The sequence below is a fragment of the Zophobas morio genome, unplaced genomic scaffold, assembly GCF_036711695.1.
Source record: "Zophobas morio isolate AGI-343-1 ecotype UQ-CSIRO unplaced genomic scaffold, CSIRO_AGI_Zmor_V1 ptg000011l, whole genome shotgun sequence".
In the NCBI taxonomy this organism is placed as follows: domain Eukaryota; kingdom Metazoa; phylum Arthropoda; class Insecta; order Coleoptera; family Tenebrionidae; genus Zophobas; species Zophobas morio.
In genome coordinates, this window is record NW_026972116.1 from 25,881,633 (window position 1) to 25,888,077 (window position 6,445).

Genomic DNA, 6,445 nt, shown 5'->3' on the forward strand with positions numbered 1-6,445 from the left:
ATGTTAACATATTCGGACGCATTATTTTCCACAACCGTCTAATCCAAGCAAACAGCCACCGAAACAACAAAAAGTATGCGATTTCTGCAAGCGATATGGTCGAGAATCCCGTAAACAGTCCCAGGATTCCCCCGCAGCTGGCCCAAAAATCGACATCCCCGAACAACTCCTTCCTTTCCATGACGCTGAATTCGGTCTCTTTGAATTGTAGCGTAACATAAGTCTTATTTTTGCGAGAATTGGACAATTTGACTTTAGCGTCGTAGTTTCTGGAATTGCAAGACGGCAAACATTTGCACAGGGGCAGATTCAGGTAATTTTTGCTTAATCCAGACTCCAGCTCGTCCATCATTCCTATAAAAAAAATGATGCGTATTGAGATTTCGTGTGGTCGTTTTTTTACCCTCAGCCTCTGACATACATTCAACGGTCGTTGAGTTAAACTTGCCACAAAGTTTAGCGGTTTTGGTGTCTACAAAGCCACAGATTTTGTAATGTTGAGGAGGATTTTATACTCACGTGGGAGTTCGTGAGGGACGCAGCCACAGTTTCTCAGAGTGTAGTTAGCCAGACATTCCAACTTACAATTTCCTTGTGTGTAGATTTTGTAAAATTGTAAGTAGCGTTCCGTTGAAAAGACACATTTTTTTCGGCTAGGTGGTAAATTTCTTAAACTTTCTGATGTGATGGTTATTTCGGGTTTGATGATGATTTCGTTCTTTTTTTTAATTTCTATTAAGATTCGGTTGTTCGCGTCGGGGAACTCTCCGGGATGGTGCAGGTGGATGTAGTACTCATTAGTACCCATACATGCCACTTTATTTAGTTCCGAATTTAAATTCATCTCGAGTTTGACCTCAGTAGCTCTAGCTCTACGAGGATAAACGGACTCGTTTCGTTTACAATAACCTTCATCGAAACTCCAACAAGAAGTACTATTCTGGTTCCCGAAATCGCTTCCCAAGTGGCTAAAAATTTCTAAAATGGTACGCGTTTTTGAAAAGTGTCATTCTTACGCGACGTCTCGCAGAATACTCGATCTGTCAAGCATATTGAACGAATAACAAACCGATTTTGATAAAAACGGTGACATGGATGTTGGTTTCGAGCCGAACAACAAGTTCTTTATAAATTGGCTGCGCAGGACTGTTGTCTGGAAAGATCCAGAAAAATTAATTCTTTAAACGAGTGTGAATTTTACCTCCAACAAAAACTCTTCCCACTTTTGTCCCTCAGAAAAATCCATTGTGTCGAATTCGGTTAGAAACTCGTCTTCATTGGTTCCGTCATAGGCGTCACATACAGTTGAGGCATTTCCCACGCGCCAACTAAAACACAAACACGAATAAAGAGGATATCTCTAGGTCACTTTACTTGTCATTGTCGACGGTGAATGAGAACGTATAGTTTGACTCTTTGTTCAACAAATAACCGGGACAAATAGTGACGGCTGGGAATGGGATTTGCCATAAAAGCACAGGAGTTTGGCCGAAACCTATAAATGTGGGATTTTCCTGCCATTTTTGCCAGGTCGACTTAACCATCAACGAGCACGTGTAAAATGACGCAACCAAGACTGCACACCAAAGAATTCTACAAAAAAAAAAATAGTACTATTGTTTGACAAAGTTGTAATAGACTTACTTTTCGAAGATCGTTCGGTCATTTCCAATCAAATATTTAAATCCGTGAATGGTGGTGGCGTCCATGAAGTCTGACACATTATCACGAACAGGTTCCAAACAATTGCATTTTTTTTTAATTTTGGTTGATTCTTTCTCTTCTGGTGGTGGCATTTTAACGCCGCCTGACTGCGATAGTTGTTTAGTTACATGAAATGCACTTCGCATGTTTTAATCATTTTAATGGATAATAATAATTAAACTACGAATTGGTGAGTTAATTCTCCAGTTTCACCTAATGCAGATTTCGTGCTTGTTTTTTAGTTTCACACATTACTAATATTAAATTTGTCGAAATTAATTTTATTGCTGAATATTTATAATTTTAGCGCAACAAAATTCTAATTTTAGCCACTAAAAATTGAAACAGTTGGTGCAAGCAACGAAAGACCAAATAGTAGACAATTTCTGCAAAGGAGACAAACGTCCCCGAACAACTGTTGTCTTTCTAAAACAATAAACTCAGGGCGTTTAAATTCTACTATGAATTGTCTGGCCAGAAAATCTTCAGTGGCTCGAATATGATATCTGATTTTTTTTCTTTGAGGTAAATAATTTCGCAATCTCTCAGAGCTTAAAGCAATATTCGGCGTGAGCACAATTTTATAGTTTTTGTTTTCTTGTAAGAAAATTGCACGATCGGTGGACGGAGTCTTCGCTGGGTGATGTATCATGATTGAAAAAGAACCAGAGCTTTGGCACGCTACCACCTCCAAATAATAATTTAAACCCAGTGATAACTTGCCAAACGAGTCTTTAGATATTCGAGGATAAACGTCTTCTAGAGTCTTGAAAGTTTTTCGCGTTTCTCAAGTTGCTTATGCTTCTTAATTTGGTCAAATTGTTGAAATTTCTGGAATTTTCTAATTTAAAAATCATTTAACTTTTTTAAAATGCTACTAATGCTTCTCAATTTTCTAAAAATCCTCAAGTTTGTCAAAGATACAAAGTTTCTGATGTTCCTAAAATTTTCAACTTCGTCAAAGTTTGTTAAGGCTCAATTTTTAAGAGTTCAAGAATTTTAGCTTTTACAAATGTCTCGAGTTCCTCACATTTTGTAAGTTTCTAAAGTTTTAGAAGTTTTTCGCTTTTCTCAAGTCGCTTATGCTTCTTAATTTGGTCAAATTGTTCTAATTTCTACTATTTTCTAGTTGAAAAACACTTTAATTTTTTTAAATTGCTACTAATGCTTCTTAATTTTCTAAAAATCCTCAAGTGTGTCAAAGATACAAAGTTTCTGATGTTTCTAAACTTTTCAACTTCGTCAAAGTTTTTTAAAGCTCATTTTTTTAAGGTTTCTAGACTTTCAGCTTTTTCAAGTGTCTCGGGTTCCTCACATTTTTTAAGTTTCCAAAGTATTGCAAGTTTCAAAGGTTTGTCAAGTTCCTTGTTTTTTTAATTTGGTCTAATTGTTCAAACTTCTGAAATTTTCCAGTTTAAAAATACTTTTTAAGTTTTTTCAATTGCCACTATTGCTTCTCCATTTCCTAAAATTTCACAGATTTGTCAAACATACGCAGTTTCTAAACTTTCTAAAATGTTTAACTTTGTCGAGTTTTAAAAGTTCATGTTTTTAAGTTTTTAGGTTTTTCAGGTGTTTCGGATTCCTCACATTTTTCAAGTTTCTAAAGTCTTGCAAGTTTCTCAAGTTGCTTATGCTTCTTAATTTGGTCAAATTGTTAAAATTTCTGGAATTTTCTAGTTTAAAAACCCTCTAAATTTTTTAAATTGCTACTAATGCTTCTCAATTCTCTAAAAATCCTCAAGTTTGTCAAAGATACAAAGTTTCTGACGTTTCTAAAATTTTCAACTTGGTCAAAGTTCTTTAACGCTCAATTTTTTAAGATTTCAAGTCTTGCAGCTTTTTCAAGTGTCTCGGGTTCTTCACAATTTTTAAGTTTCTAAAGTTTTGCAAGTTTCACAGTTTTTTCAAGTTTCTTATCTTTCTTAAATTGGTCAAATTGTTCAAATTTCTGAAATTTTCTTGTATAAAAACCCTCTTTAAGGTTTTTTTAAATTGCCACTAATGCTTCTCAATTTTCTAAAATTTCTCAGGTTTGTCAAACATACGAAGTATCTAAAGCTTTCTTAAAAGTTCAACTTTGTCAAGTTTTTAAAGTTCAGGTTTTTAAGGTTTCAAGTCTTTCAGCTTTCTCAAGCGTCTAGGGTTCCTCACATTTTTTAGGTTTCTAAAGTTTTGCAAGCGTCACAGGATTTTCAAGTTCCTTATTTTTCGTAATATGGTCAAATTGTTTAAATTTCTGAAATTTTCCTTTTAAGGTTTTTTAAATTGCCACTAATGCTTCTCAATTTTCTAAAATTTCACAGATTTGTCAAACATACGAAGTATCTAAACTTTCTAAAACGTTCAACTTTGTCAAGTTTTTAAAGCTCAGGTTTTTAAGGTTTCAAGTCTTTCAGCTTTCTCAAGTGTCTAGGGTTCCTCACATTTTTTAGGTTTCTAAAGTTTTGCAAGTTTCACAGGTTTGTCTAGTTCCTTATTTTTCTTAATATGGTCAAATCGTTCAAATTTCTGAAATTTTCCTTTTAAGGTTTTTTAATTTGCCACTAATTCTTCTCAATTTTCTAAAATTTCACAGATTTGTCAAACATACGAAGTGTATAAACTTTCTAAAATGTTCAACTTTGTCAAGTTTTAAACCTCAGGTTTTTAAGATTTCAAGTCTTTCAGCTTCCTCAAGTGTCTAGGGTTCCTCACATTTTTTAGGTTTCTAAAGTTTTGCAAGTTTCACAGATTTGTCTAGTTCCTTATTTTTCTTAACATGGTCAAATTGTTCAAATTTCTGAAATTTTCCCTTTAAGGTTTTTTAAATTGCGACTAATGCTTCTCAACCTTCTAAAGTTTCACAGATCTGTCAAACATACGAAGTATCTAAACTTTCTAAAATGTGCAATTTTGTCAAGTTCTTAAAGCTCAGGTTTATAAGATTTCAAGTCTTTCAGCTTTCTCAAGTGTCTAGGGTTCCTCACATTTTTTAGGTTTCTAAAGTTTTGCAAGTTTCACAGATTTGTCTAGTTCCTTATTTTTCTTAATATGGTCAAATTGTTCAAATTTCTGAAATTTTCCCTTTAAGGTTTTTTAAATTGCCATTAAGGTCAGTCCCCACGTTTTCTCAGCGGAATTTTCGCTCTATTTTCAAAATGTAATATCTCCGTTATTAACAGATCTATAGTTTTCAAATTTTAAATATATGTTGTCCATAACTTTCTTTATATAACACAAGGGCAATTTTATTAAAAACAGCTTGTGATCATATTATTTTTTTAATTTTAGTGAAATTTTTGCATAACGTATTTTTAAAAATCAATATTTCAGTTACTTATGGAAATTTTGGAACGGGGTTGTCACCACTGTTTTCAGCTTGCAAAACTTGAGAAATTCTACGAGGTCTATTTTTGACTTTATTTGTTGGGACTGAGATATAGTAAAAATAAAAGTTAGCAACTTCCATTATATACGCTTTTTTTAACTGTGTATCGTTTCTAAAAAATAAAATCGACGATATATCTCGTGTGATTTCTGGAGTTTTGTAAGCTGAAAACAGTGTTGAAAACCGTGTTCTGAAATTTTATTTAATAATTGAGATATTGATTTTTAAAAATACGTTATGCAAAAATTTCACTAAAATTAAAAAAATAATATGATCACAAGCTGTTTTTAACAAAATTGCCCTTGCGTTATATAAAGAAAGTTATGGACAACATATATTTAAAATTTGAAAACTATAGATGTGTTAATAACGGAGATATTACATTTTGAAAATAGAGCGAAAATTCCGCTGAGAAAACGTAGGGACTGGCCTTAATGCTTCTCAATTGTCTAAAATTTCACAGATTTGTCAAACATACGAAGTATCTAAACTTTCTAAAATGTTCAACTTTGTCAAGTTCTTAAAGCTCAGGTTTTTAAGGTTTCAAGTCATTCAGCTTTCTCAAGCGCCTAGGGTTCCTCACATTTTTTAGGTTTCTAAAGTTTTGCAAGTTTCACAGGTTTGTCTAGTTCTTTATTTTTCTTAATATGGTCAAATTGTTCAAATTTCTGAAATTTTCCCTTTATGGTTTTTTAAATTGCCACTAATGCTTCTAAATTTTCTAAAATTTCACAGATTTGTCAAACATACGAAATATCTAAACTTTCTAAAATGTTCAACTTTGTCAAGTTTATAAAGCTCAGCTTTTTAAGGTTTCAAGTCTTTCAACTTTCTCAAATGTCTAGGGTTCCTCACAATTTTCAGGTTTCTAAAGTTTTGCAAGTTTCACAGGTTTGTCTAGTTCCTTATTTTTCTTAATATGGTCAAATTGTTCAAATTTCTGAAATTTTCCCTTTAAGGTTTTTTAAATTGCCACTAATGCTTCTCAATTTTCTAAAATTTCACAGATTTGTCAAACATATGAAGTACCTAAACTTTCTAAAATGTTCAACTTTGTCAAGGTTTTAAAGTTCAGGTTTTTAAGATTTCAAGTTTTTCAGGTGTATCGGGTTCCTCACATTTTCAAGTTTCTAAAGTCTTGCAAGTTTTTCACATTCTCAATTTTCTTATGCTTTTTAATATGGTCAAATTGGTCAAATTTCTGGAATTTTCTACTTTAAAAACTCTTTAAATTTTTTAAATTGCTACTAATGCTTCTCAATTTTCTAAAAATCCTCAAGTTTGTCAAAGACACAAAGTTTCGGACGTTTCTAAAATTTTCAACTTGGTCAAAGTTCTTTAACGTTCAATTTTTTAAGATTTCAAGACTTG